General features: G+C 41.1%; 1 protein-coding gene and 1 non-coding gene across 2 annotated transcripts in view; one reads left to right on the forward strand and one right to left on the reverse strand.

Moving 5' to 3' along the window:
- Positions 1 to 12,306, reverse strand: part of CGNL1 (cingulin like 1) — a 124,397-nt gene extending 112,091 nt beyond the window's left edge. The window contains exon 1 of the mRNA XM_083183830.1: positions 12,217 to 12,306. The gene's annotated coding sequence lies outside the window, so the exon portion shown is untranslated. The remainder of the gene's footprint in view (positions 1 to 12,216) is intronic.
- LOC146076801 (U6 spliceosomal RNA) lies at positions 1,610 to 1,716 on the forward strand. Its single transcript, XR_014474199.1, has one exon. It is a non-coding gene; the product is annotated as a U6 spliceosomal RNA (small nuclear RNA).
- Positions 12,307 to 14,578: the final 2,272 nt, after the last annotated feature.

The following is a 14,578-nucleotide window of genomic DNA, read 5'->3' on the forward strand; positions in this document are numbered from 1 at the left end:
ACGAACCACAAACAAGACCAACTGAAACACCACAGGAATCAAAGAAAGAAGAAATCCACACAGCCACATGAAACCTGGAATCGACACATCCCAGAGTCGACACCTAAACTATCAACCCTAGGACCACAACAGCTACAACCCACCCCCGACAGTAACAAAGGACCTCTACACCAATAGAGCCCTCAGCCAACCACAAAAGCACAAGCGATGATTGACAGAAGCCCAGGACCAATCAACATGGAGAATAACCAGCCAATCAGAAGGAAAACGCCGTACAATACAAACCCACCAGCTATAAATCAAGCACAAGTGGACACTGACTGTAACTCCCTAGAAGAAGGCCCACCCAAAGGCCGAAACGCATTGGAAATAGATACACACAATCACCTTGAACTACCAGCCACCTGAGCATTACGCAGCATCAGCATGTAATCCGTAAGCGACCTAGAAAGGAAGACGCGGAAGACACAGCAGAAGCTACCTAACACCGCTGAAGAGGAACACCGCCAACAGGGTGAGACAGCCGGAGCGGAGGAAGGAGAAGAACATCCAGGCACAAGACACCGGAGCGGGGTAAGGTGAGTATACCAGGCAACACCGGCAAGAAAGGAATTACCGCATCTTCATCCCAAGAACGCAGCACAAAAATGTACCCCCCCCGAACCCCAAGGAACCCCACCACCATCCGAGCCCACCCCAACCCATAACACCTGAACCAGCACCTAACCCCCACAGATTTTGCAGCCTGTGGAGGAATTTTGCAACACATGTATGTTTATACGATGTATGGATGCATCCATTGTGCCATTTATGTATGAAATTAATATATGAACAGCAAATGGTTTGTATTGCATATCCACAGTAAAGTGATCTATTCTTTTACAAAACCCGACCTCTGTCATCAATTACTCACACAAAACAAAAGGAGCGCAGCGCAGCACAAACTACCTTTAACTACCAGTCTACTACAGCCGTTTGGGTCAAAACGGCAAGTGCCGCAGCTAGCACCGACCAGAGGACAGTGCGCGGGTAAAACCCCCTTTGTTTTAGTAATAACTGCATGTTTGAACAATGAAGGAAAGACACTAGTAGAGAGAGATTACAGATTTTAGTTAAGATTGGGATGAGCACAGGAGACAGAGATTTGCTTATTTGTGAGGGTATAGGGTCAAGAGGAGAGGTAGTAGAGTGGGAAGAAGAGAAAAGTGCAGATACTTCATCTTCCTTTGTGGGATCAAATGAAGTAAATGCGTCAGAGGACTCAGGTGAGCAGATCACCAACTGAGTTGGAGCATACCAATTCATATCTGATCTTGTCAATCTTATCCCTGAAGTAGGAAGCAAGATCTTGTGCATGGATAGTGGCTGGTGGCTTGGGTGAGGGAGGGTTGAGAAGGGATTTAAATGTATTAAAAATAAGTTTTGGATTAGTAGCTTGAGCAGAAATGAGAGTTTGGAAATATGTTTGTTTGGCAGTTTCCAGGGCATAACTATAGGACTGGTAGATAGTCTTATATGTAAAGAAATCCATTGGACTGTGAGATTTACGCCATTTACGCTCAAGTTTGCGTGAGAGATTTTGTAGGTGTCTTGTTAATTTAGAATGTGCGTGCCTGCTTCGGCAGCACATATACTAAAATTGGAACGATACAGAGAAGATTAGCATGGCCCCTGCGCAAGGATGACACGCAAATAATTTAGAATGTGCCATGGTTGCCATCTAGGCCTACGTGGAGTGTAGTGGGTAACTGGAGACACTTCATCCAGGGCTGTTTTGAGAGTTAGGTTTAGGTGTGATACCGCCATCTCAGGAGTAGTGAATGCAGAAATAGGAGCAAGCTGTTGTTGCAGAGAGGAGAAGAGTACTTAAAAATTAATATCATTAATATTTCTGCGATCTTGGGGTGGATTAAGGGATTTCAGTATTTTTGAGTTTGAAGTACTAGAGGACAGCATGCAGGTGATAAGGTTGTGATTTGAGAGAGGGAAAGCAAAATTGCTGAATTCAGACACTGAGCACAGTTTAGTGAATACAAGAACTATTATGTGCATAATAGTTATTTGCAGCACAAAAAAAGCTAAAAAATACAACATAATAGCTATATTTACCTAAGATTAACAGAAGTGCTCTGCAAAATAGGTTGTTTCACCAATTGGCTCTGTCTACGAGCCAGGAGTGGAGACTGATGTCATGTACTTTCCTGCCCAGCTGAGGAGGATATGGAAGGCTGGGATATCAGCAACCTTTTTCCTGTTTCTGATTTGCAACAGTTGTGAAACTCGTTCTACTTTTAATTCAGCTACCCGAAACCACGGAAAACAATTAATCTCTTCAGTGCAGGAGGAATGAATGATTTCAAAGCCAAAAGGGAATGTAAATAAGAAGTTCCTCTGTAGTCAAAGACATTGGGCTTGGTTCACAAAAGCAAAAATAGCTATGTATGAAATTCTCCACGCAAGGTGAAAGTCAATGTCATAAGTATTCCAAATGAGGACACCGATTACAATAACTTGTCATGTAAGTTGCGTTAGTCATTGTCTAGCTCCGCACCAGAATCATTTTTGTTAGATAGAACCTTTAAACTGTTCATGTCGCTAAGCCCAATAACATAATGACGGGACCCATTTATAAACTTTGCTCATATGAGCCCAGGGAGTGGCACATTACGTGACACAGTGTTGGATGTATGCTCCTCAGTTATAGGGGACAAGTGGTATCAGCCCACATTAGGTGCACTGACGAAGTTCCTTCCCACATGACGCGTGTTCAATGAGAGGGGTGCCATAAGTGTTACCATCTTTAAAGGTGCCCACATACTAGAAAGATCTGCGATCTTAAGATGTGCGCATAAAATAACCTTGAAATCTTTTGTCCGTCCAGGACAAAAGAATTCAGGCAAGCGCACATCTTTACCAAAGATTTCATTTAAGATCCCATGTGCATTCCTATGGATCCTAAATCTTCTGATCTTTTATGCAACATGTAAGATCAGAAGATTTAGCAAAAGATCCACGGGAGCACACATCGGACGATTTTCGTTAAAAATGTGATCGATATATCGAAAGAGTTATCGAAAATTGGCCAATCTATACAAAAATTGTTCTAGTGTGTGGGCACCTTAAGATGTATGAATGGTTAGGGAGACTGACCTTTCCAACAACTGCAGGTGCCTTTGCACCATTGACTGATCGCTCCAAGCTGCACAGGGGAGATCTTGCAATGGTATTGTTATCTTGTACATGCCTATTTGGGCTTGCCAGAAGGTGAGGCAATGTATCAGCACTAGACTGATGTGCTGTGAGGGGTCTAGCAGGGATCACCGGAGGGGTGAGCTTTTACTCCCTCACTTCAGCAAAAAAAGATGTTATACATCTTGTCACTAGTGCTTCCTGCTTCGCCCCAATAAAGAGGTGAAGCAGGAAGAGAAATAGCCCCATGATCAGACACTGGTTAACACATCTACCCCACAGAGACTATGTTGACATGACAATGCTGTCACTGTGATCCTGACACAGATGTAATGGAATTTACAAAATTGTCTAAATGTAGGAAGAACCATGGCAAGGTCTTATATTATGTAACAAGTCAGTAATCAGTGCGGTTGCTTCTCTGTAAAAACAGATGCATGGCAACTAATTTGTTTGGCCGTCATCTTGTAAGTACCATCCTGATTTTTACGTAGGATTTCTTACACAGATTGCCTGGCACTGCAGAGTTTTGTGGTTCATTACAAATAAACAATGACAATAAAATTGCAAACTGACAAACCTTAAAAATAGTTTTGAATGCAAAAAAGAACCAGTTACATTAGCAATAGTAACTTATAACTTCCATTTTATCTGTAAAAGTACACTTTCTAATACAGTGTATTGTGCATGCTAATTCTACAGTTTCTGTCATATTCAGAAACTGAGTGTATATATATATATATTTATATTATCCTCCATGTACAGCCAGCCTTGTCTACAACCAGACCACAATGCCACATCACTCTGCCATTGCCAGCAATTGGAACAGAGGAGTAGTAAAATCTCTTTGCATGGCAGTTCCTAGGGGCACCTGTAGATTGAGGCACAAATACAGATGGAGCCCTCCCCAGCCAGCCTTCAGCAACCAATCAGATTCTACTACTTATATATTTAGCACCTTCTCGAAGAGAATAGATAGTCTAAAGCAGGCATGTCCAACGTTGGCCCTCCAGATGTTTTGAAACTACACATCCCAGCATGCTTTGCAATAGTTTTAGCATTCTCTTATAGCAAAACTGTGGCAAAGCATGCTGGGATGTGTAGTTTCAAAACATCAGGAGGGCCAACGTTGGACATGCCTGGTCTAAAGTTAACTAGAACTCCCATCTGTCTGCCATTTTATCTTTGATATTTCTCGACACTCAATACCTCATATACTGAACTATTAATCTCTTCACGAGTCAGGAGAAGCTATTAATATCCTTTTATGCAATAATGTCTACCACTTACAGTACGCTCACAGCCTAGCCATCACAACTGTTCTTTGGTCCCGACCGACAAATCCTGCCACAGTACAAGGATTTAAGAAATAGCTCCAAATGAAGAGGACACACCAAAACTTACAATCTCCCCACATTGACTTCTGGAATTCCTCTAAACCAGACATTCATTCCTAGTATCTTGGTTAAATTAAGTACATAGACTAAAAAAATATTGTTCTACTGCTATTGTGCTAGTCCATCCATTCTGTACTTTCCAAAAATCCCAAATAAAATACTGATGTTAACATACTTTCTCTCAATCCTGGTTGCAGCAATTTACCTGGCTGCACCAACTCTGCAAAATTTCCTTCTTCCCCCGTATCCACCTTCCGTGAAAATGCATTGCTTTATGCAGTGTATCAACCTCCCAAACCGCTATTTAAGCTCCCTAGTCCATTGTATCCAGTGACCACTTCCCTGTACAGTTCGCGCAAAACGTACATTTATTTTTTCCTATTCTCAAATACCCTTCTGAAAGAAGCTTAAATACCAGTCCACCCAGACAAGGCCCCCATGATGCCATCTTAAGATCCACCTGCCTTTTTATTCTATTCGGTTTAATTATACACATGCAAAAGAACCTAGCCAGGTCTAGGTATAAGCACGTAGGTCACCTTCCTCAAATTTTCTACAGTGGCCATTCCCAGTTTATGTCGCTCAAACCAACAGTGCATTAGGACTATCATATAGCCTTATTGTGCATTTTTACCCATGACAATCTCTCTGTAATAATATTCAATCTATTACATGTAACTTAAAACTATTATTGTAAGTGGGGTACCTATACCTACTTGTCTGTTTGTTATTCTATTGTTATTACTGTAAAGCACTGTAATAAAATAGTGTTCATTCTAGCACCCACCATCTTTGAAAACCCATGCATTTCTTCTTCCCTGCCTGGGGTGTCGCTTTCTGCTGTGGTGTTTCTAGCATAGGTCTGGTTTGCATATCAATGCTGTCAGTACAGACCACACTGTGCTAGAAGCACTACAGCCGACAGCGACGCCCCAGGCAGGGAAGAGGAACTGCATGGGTTTTAAAAGACGGCGGGTGCTAGAATGATCACTAATAAAATATGAATTAAAAATAAAAAGTCCAGACATCCCTATTGTAAATCAGCTGAATGACACAGAGCAGCTAGTGGTTGTACAGAATTATTGGCTAGCTAACAAGAATGAGTATAAGTTATACACATTGATTATAATACATTGATTATAATTCCTGTATAAATATGTACTTTAAATGACACTATAGTCGTTAGCTTATATTACTGTTTACATTTATTACACTACACGTCCCTGAAAAGTTACAGGTTGACCACATAAACAGGTACATACGGATTAGTTGAAATGGTTAATATCTCTGTTATGTTTACACACTCTGAACGATAATGTCATACTGTAGGTCTACACGGAATCTAATGGATGACCAATGATAACGTGTTGCATGAGATCATGCTATTAACTTACAAGGGTATTTCGAATAACAGGAGCTGTACAGAGATCTGTGTGTCTTGCATAGACCCTGTAAACACACATTTATAGCCTAGGAAAGAAAGGAACGGATTCAATCAAGGTCCCAAGGTGCTGACCTCTCTATTCTTCCCAATGAATGAATGTCTCAGTGTGTAAATTCACTGACTGGGAACAATGACACTGACTTTGAACTGGGAAGCCTGACCCCAGTATCAAGTGCTCAAATGCATGTTTTTATCTCAGGATCCCACAGTGAAATAAGAAGTTTTTTAAATAAAAATAATAAAAAAAATTATTATTGCTGCTCTCTCTTTGAAGAACATGGACCCCAGACTATTTAAATATAATGCAGATTATATATAATCTACGGAATGTTACATTTGAAAACTGGCAGGCATGAAAAGTCTTGTTAGATAAACCACAGACTAAATAAGCATTGATCCGTCATATTATTCTATATCAAACAGAATACACCACAATGTAATATCTAAATAACTTCACTTCCAGACAGGGTGTTCCAACCAAAGGGCTTTTATAGAAACTAGAATGTCATTTTCTTAAGCCCCATACACACAAGAGGATATTGTGAAAGATATCGCTTAGAAAGGGGATTCTGAATGCTATCGTTCACAACATTCTCTAGCATGTGCACCCAATATCATTAACGACACGTGCTTCTGCATGTTGTTAACGATGCAGGTTAATTTGGCTATATAGCCAAATGACCTACATGTTCAGCGGATCCCAGTGACATCACTGAACGGTACTCTTTACTTAGAACGGCGCCCACGATTTTGATCGTGGGCATCGTTAGTAAAAAATCTCGGGCATCTCGGGCATTGAGTGCACTAAAAAAAAATCGGGTGCGATGCGACCGACGAGATGCCCGCGATTTCCCATAGGGAACAATGTTAAATGTCTCAATTGACCCAATTTTCCTGTTCAATGCCTCAATTGACCCGATTTTTCCATAGGAAACAATGTTAAATGGGCCACAGAGGCCAAATAGGCACCCTGAAGTGTATAATGGCCACCCGAATTGTTAACGCCACCCCACGATCAACGTCAACCCGAAGCGTGGCGAACGCAGCGAGCCCGCGAGGGGCGGCGGTACGCGTCCTACGACCTTTTCATACCCCCACTATCCACGTCGGCGTGGAGTTGAAAATAGAAAGTGTGGTGAGCGCAGCGAGCCACCGAGCCCGAAGTGTGGCGAGCGCAGCGAGCTCCGCGAGGGTACGCGGACAGCTGTGAAGCCCGCGAGGGGACGCGGATACCTGTGAAGGAATCCGCGTGCGCTCGCCACACTTTCTATTCTCAACTCCACGCCGACGTGGATAGTGGGGGTATGAAAAGGTCGTTGGATGCGTACCGCCGCCGATCGCCACGCTTCGGGTTGACGTTGATCGTGGGGTGGCGTTAACAATTCGGGTGGCCATTATTCACTTCAGGGTGCCTATTTGGCCTCTGTGGCCCATTTAACATTGTTTCCTATGGAAAAATCGGGTCAATTGAGGCATTTAACATTGTTCCCTATGGGAAATCTCGGGCATCTCGTCGGTCGCATCGCACCCGATTTTTTAGTGCATTCAATGCCCGAGATGGCCATGATGGGCACCCTTCTAAGTAAAGAGTACCCACTGAACAATATAATTTACCAATATCGTTCAGTGTGTATGCACAATATCGGGACGCGCGGGCAATATTGTTAATTATATCAGCGGCAGCCCCTATCGTTTAGTGTGTATGGGTCTTTGCTCTTGCCATGGTTGGACTGGCTCACAGGGGTATAGGGGAAACGCTGAGTGGTCTCCGCTGCCTAAGGACCTATCTTTTCCTCTATGCATCAGGTTCCAGATAGCGCACTTGAATGATACACTGTACATATGTTACCTTATAATTCACATGACTATGGTGCGTTCTTGACAGAGTATTGCCGGTATTAATCTGGTACATTATCATGATTAATTTACTATATATCTTTATCAAGTGGCCCAGGCCATGCACTCTTCTCTCTACTCTTATCGCATATGCTATGCGATATTTCATTGTACAAGCACTCCTGTTAATTTAACATGAATATCGCATCGCACACCACTAAGTATGGTATGTGATGGGCGCCGTGATGGGGTATGTGATGGGCGCCGTGCTAGGAAACAAGTACCAAGGATAAGCAACCACATTATGGTTTCTATAATGAGCAGTACTGGCCACCAGTAACCCTATTAGCATGCGCCCATTATTATTTCTTAAATCTGCCCCCAACCATTACCATTTCTATACCCTATTCTCTTAAATTTTATACCCACATCCAATAAATCTGAATCAATTTTTTTTGCTATATAATTATAAAGTTATTTCTTTACCACATCTCTGTATTAATATTGAAAACACAATATTTAATAATAAAAGCTAAAAAAATAATTGAATAAAGTAATAAAGTGTGACATTTAGCTAATAAGAATGCTATAATGTTGCCGCAGTTCATGTGACAATGACAGTGAATGTTTAATATTTATGGCACAAACACCAGGAGGACCACATGTTAGTCATTTATATCAACATTTTAGTGGTTCAATAAAACTTACACACAAGCAGGCAGCCATCATCTAGGCTATGCCAATAAGAATTCAGTAAGAACATCAGTTGTGTCTCATGCCTTAATGACATACTGTACCAGATTCAAGTTCATTGAGGTTATTCAACAAGATGGGTGCCTCCAATTTTTGTCATGTCCACAGCACCATTTGTTTAGAGATTATAATGGGAATTATGCTTAATAGTAATGATCTCTAATAGTGTCAGAGTGTTCTCAACTCCCCCCCCCCCCCCCCAGCATAGTGTACCGCCTTGTTCAACACTCACAAATGCTGCATGCAATGTCAAAGTTGGTACGAAGTGAAGTATATGCTTCCTACAAGGTCTGCCCACAGCTCCATTCCCTTACATAATGCATTGGATCAGAACTTAGCAATTATTGCCAATAACCTGATTTTAACCTCTACATGAACTAAAATGTATTTATAACAATGACCAAAAGTGACAGAACTATCTGCCACCCCTACATCTAGTACCCCCAAATATCCACATTTGAAAACTGCCATATATGGACCACATTTACTGTGTTGTGATGTTGTATTATTCTTGTCAAAGAGAAAGACACTACTATAGTGAACCTGAATGCTTGATCTTACAGATGAGGTCAGTAGTACGTCTGGCTGTAGGACAGTACAAGCAGTGTGTAACAAATGCCAGTGTTAGCAAATAACTACTTACACCTTGTAAAAAGATGAAGGACAATAATAGAAGACAAAAGACCTGTTCATCTAAATACTGGGTCATCTAAATTATCCTATGTAATGCAAATAGTTTAATCTCTATTACATACTAAAGCGTTCCATATAGTAAAAGGAACACACCCTTCCTCCTCCCCAGGAGTCAACCAATTCATGAAACAGAAGGGAGGGGGGATTCCAAGGTGCCCAAAGTTCAGGAATGTAAAGAATGTTATTGGGAAGCTCTGTACCATCCCCACCCCTTTTGCAAATGGGTATTGTCTAACTCTATTATTGGGTATTGCCACTATTAACTATATTGAGCGGTGTTTAATTTGTCACTGTGCTTAACTACTAGCTCAGCCAAAACAAGTGCAGCGTGCTCTGTGCTGATGCTAAAAGGGCTCGCCTATTACTATCCTGCCAGAGTAGTAATTACCTGAGTGACAACTTGTCTTTAAAATAAAAAAGTTATTTAAAAGCAAAACAAATAGTAAAGTACAATCTGCAGCCAAAGTAAATAAATACCTAATTTTACAAAAATATGTAAACATGAAATTGCTGACAATGGGACTAAACTACAATAACATATATAATATTGCACTTCTGGGTTTACTTTCTTTTTATTATTCTAGAACTGTATTTGTAGTTTCTGCAACTTTTACACAACATTAATGTAATAAGGCTGCATTCTACACACTGTGCCCTACAGCAGTGGTTCCCAAACTGTTTGCAGCGGCACCCTGGGGGAACCAATGTCTTGGTGTGCTGGGGGAACCAATGTCTTGTTACTTACTCAGGAATAACCCCTCCCTTGCATGCATCTGAATGGTATTACTGAACTAATTTGAGCATCTACCACTATCTGTATGCACTTGCAGGGGTGCCCTGGGATGGTGGTCCAAGACCAGCTAATTTTATTTATGGTCAATGTAATAGGGAAACTCAATGCTTGTGGCTTCCAATCATACAATATGTGAACAAACTGGAGTGAATAATGCCACTCACAACATAACTGGACCTAAAGGCCCATACACACTGGGCGACTTTGAGCTGAAAGTCGCTCAAAACAGCAGGTTTGAGCGGCTTTCAGCTCAAAGCCGCCCAGTGTGTATGGCCCGGCGATGAGCGGTGATCGCTGCTGCACGCTCTCTCATCATTGCCGGGAAAGCCGTTCATCTGCTGGTTATACCGAACAGGGGGAAAGCTGCTCACTGTGTATGCACTGAGCGGCTTTCCCCCCAGTGATTATAGTGATCGTTGCTGTCCAAGTGTGTATGGACATTTAGGATCCGCATATAAACACAATTTATTTATTTATTTATTTTTAAGTACTCAATAATAAACTTTTGTTCATGCGGTGCCACGACAAAATTTCTGATACTCCAGGGTGCCGTGATTCCAAAAAGTTTGGGAACCCCTGCCCTAAGGTGCGTACACTCGGGGCAATATGATCGCTGGCAATATATTGCTAGCAATATATTGCTCAGCAATCATATTGCTCAGTGTCCCGTTTTCATCTGCGACCAGAGATGGTCGCAGATGAAAATGTCACACTGCCGAGAGAAGAGGCAGTGGAAGTCGCCAGCGACCATTCAGGGGCTGAAACCGGGAGCAAGCACCTGGCGATTTATCACTGGTGCACACTCCAATCACTGGCAATATGGTCGCTGAGCGACCATATTTCCAGCGATATTTGCAATAATTGCCCCGTGTGTACACACCTCTACAGAATACACATTACGTTGTCTCCCAGGAAGCAGCTAGTAAGAGAACTGTAACATATGTTACAAAGTGATCTGCTAAACCTGTTTCTGTTCCCAGACATGATGTACATTGCAGGGAAGGTGTGCAGCTGAAGGCTTTCCATGATTCAGACTGTCCTTTCAGTGACAGGACTTACAAAAACTTGAAATATGTTGTTTTAAGTGACACACTGTTATGTGGTTAGAATCTGGTACAGTCACTACTTGTGTTTATATTGTAAATTCCTGCATCCAAAAATACAATAATATCAATGCTACAGGGAAGGGGTCTGCCCGGAAATTTCCATGTGTTTCCTCTCTGGCAAGGAGAATAGGAAGCAGTTTATGAGGTGTACTTATCATGGGGCAGTATATGATGTATATACTAATCACTTGTACAACAATGCTCAGATAATAAACCTATAGATGCAGTGCACAAATAGCATCAGTAGTTTAGCCCATTCATCTGCCAAGAAGAGAGCAGGATAAACCTAAGCACTCCCTCTGGGAATGTGTAAGAAGACAATGTAGGGAGAATAACTTGCAGGAAAGTTCAGTCAGGAAACAATACCTGTACACAGGTTGTACAGACTGTCTTATAGTTATATACTGAATATTATAGAGGTAACTGATCTGTCATTATAGAAACATAACAGTCAGGTAATACAATAGCAGTAGAAAAAAGGCAATATATGTCAATGCCAGCAGTCCTGAAGATACAACTCCCATCTGACACATGTTTCTGTGAGTTATAGTCCACCAGCTGCTGGAGAACCACAGCTCTCTCCATGCCCAGGTTACAAACTGGTTAAATAACACTTATCAGTTGAGCCAGAAAGTCAATACTGAAAGCACAGAGAAACAGGCAGCCAAGGTCATTAGACTTTAAATAAGCTGCCTAATAAATCTGGATTTCACATGAGAATATTGAAAAGATTCAAAGCAGAATAGTCAAAAAATAAAACTAACATGAATAATGCAGGTATTAGGCTTTCAGTTCTGTATGCTGTGTTACTGTCAGATGAGAAAACAATGACATTTCTGAACGTATAATGAAGTATCTGTATAGCCATGAATAGTACCTGCAGAGTGTAAGCTGGCAACTTATTGGGAGACACTTTTACTTTACTTTAAACATGCTTGTAACACTCACACATCCTCAGCAAGTGCCGCTACAGAAGTGTGCATAAGAGGGAGCACAATGTCTTACCTTTCTCACTTTGTCCCCTCTGCTGTAAAGTTATTACCATATTATTCCAAACACTGCTCAGCTCTCCTCACTTCCCACCCCTCCTAAAGGTAACCACCCCTTCCTTCTTTTGTTGAGTAAAATAAATCTGAATCTGGACTAGACGCCACGCTGCCATCTATTGGTCAATCAATATATCTGCACTGAGGTGGTGTCAGACATCATAATATTGAATACTACCCATAGACCTGTTACAGCAGCCTGTGGCTCCATCGTTTTGAAATATAACACCAGGAAAGTATTAAATTGAAACCTTTAAGTTTGCTAAATTCTACTTTTAAGTTCCAAATAAGGTAAGCAGTTGTAAGATTCTATTTCCCCTTGGCCTGCTGACTTGGGTTCAACATACATAGCTGCCTACCCTCCTGTATTCTGCAGGATACTCCCTGAAATAGCAGCAATCTCCCTCATTAGTCTAGCAATCTCCCTCATTTCACCTAGCCCACTGTTACATTTTTTTTTTTTTTTTTTTCAAAACATTTTTATTGAAGCGTCAAATGCAACAAATACAGAGTAAGATAATACAATTAATTATACGAGTGACAAATGATGTGGAACACATTGGGCATTTTCCTGCAATTTAAGAATGTGTTGTAGAGGGTCTTATTCAGTTTCAGGATATATTAACAGTAACCATCGTGCATACTTTTTATCAAATTTTCTCCTTCTTTTTCCTCTTTTTTTTTTTTTTTTCCCTTGGTTTGTCGTTTTATTAGCAAAATCATTTGTTAGAAGTAATAAAGTACATTCAAATTTAAGATTATCAGATGTAAAATATAACAGGAATTTTCTTACACTTGAGAAGGTCTTTATATATTATTGACAATATCCAGTATGCATTTTTTTTTTTTTTTTTGCAGGTTTTATTAACAATGTCATTTGTCAGGAATCACAGTAGACCAAAGGGATATTAAAGGAGAATTAGGGAAAAATTAAAGAAGAAATATATAAAAAAAAAAAAAAAAAAAAAATAGTAAATAGGAAAAAGTAAAATAAATAAACTGTGGCCTCTCCCCCCATGCCCCACCTCTCCCAAGGGCAGTGCGCCTATGTGTTGTCATTGTCTAGTGTTACAGGCGGATCCCCACCTATCAGTCGCAAAAGGTACCATGATGTGTTCTTGAGACCTGAATGGACCTGATTTCTCATGTCTAAGGAAAGGGTTGCGATATAAGTTTCCCACATGGCAAAGAACTTTTCCACCTTCACCTCCTTCTCCAAACAAACCTCCACCCAATCCATACGAAATAAGTTGAAAAGTTTAGATTTAAACAGAGGTAGGGAGGGTATTGTAGTAGAAATCCATTCATGGAGAATAGTTTTTTTTGCTGCAGCGCTTATGGCTGTTAATAGGCGTTTACATCCCTTTGTGATCTTAATCTCTGCAGGGATAATGCCAAAAATCGCCCAGGCAGCATTAAAGGGTAGGTAGTTGACTAAGTGGGTTTCAGCGTAATGTTTTATTTGGAGCCAGAAACCTCTGACCACCGGGCATGACCATAGACAGTGATATAGAGTTGCTGATTCCTCACCGCATCTATAGCACGCATGTGAGGTAGATCTTCCCAGCAGGAAGCTTCGGTGAGGTGATAAGTAGGTTCTATGCAGGATATTAAGGAACATCTCTCTATACATAGATGAGGTGATCAACCCACAGGAGACATTATAAGCCCGTAGAAGGTCCTCAACCGTCAGATCGGGGAAGTCTTTTATCCAATGAATCATCCCACTATTGGTGGACTCATGATTTAAATTAGTTCTAAAGCAATTGTAGTAGTATGAAATAGCTTTTCTAATGACTGGTGGCTTTGCTAATAATGAGTCAATTTGGTTGCTCCAATCCTTCTCTGAGAAGGAGTTGACTACTGCTAAAATATAGTGTTTTGCTTGCAGGAAGGCCAGAGGGAAACCCGATATAGAGGCATACTTATCTTGAGCTTGTTCAAATGTCAAGGGTGTATTTCTGTTTTTATCCACCAGACACCCTATATGTGTGATGCCAGTTATGCGCCAGATATTGAATGGGTATCTGGCTTTACCATGTTGGAAATTTGGGTTGTTCAAAAACGGTAAAAATAAAGTTTTGTGTGGGTTTGCGCCTACTTGTTTTCTGGCAATGTGCCAGATTTTTCTTGTATTCCACAGCAGTGGATTATCTTTTATATGATCTGAGTGTTCGCAGTCCTGCGAATGAAGAAAATAGATCAAGTCCCCATTATCAAGGAATCCTCGTTCTAATGAGGTGTTGCTGTATGTTTCGCTGTCGTGTATCCAGTCCGACAGATATCGGAACATCGATGCTTTGTTATACAGTTGTATGTTT

This window comes from Crinia signifera, chromosome 4 (assembly GCF_055691185.1).
Source record: "Crinia signifera chromosome 4, ASM5569118v1, whole genome shotgun sequence".
Lineage (NCBI taxonomy): Eukaryota > Metazoa > Chordata > Amphibia > Anura > Myobatrachidae > Crinia > Crinia signifera.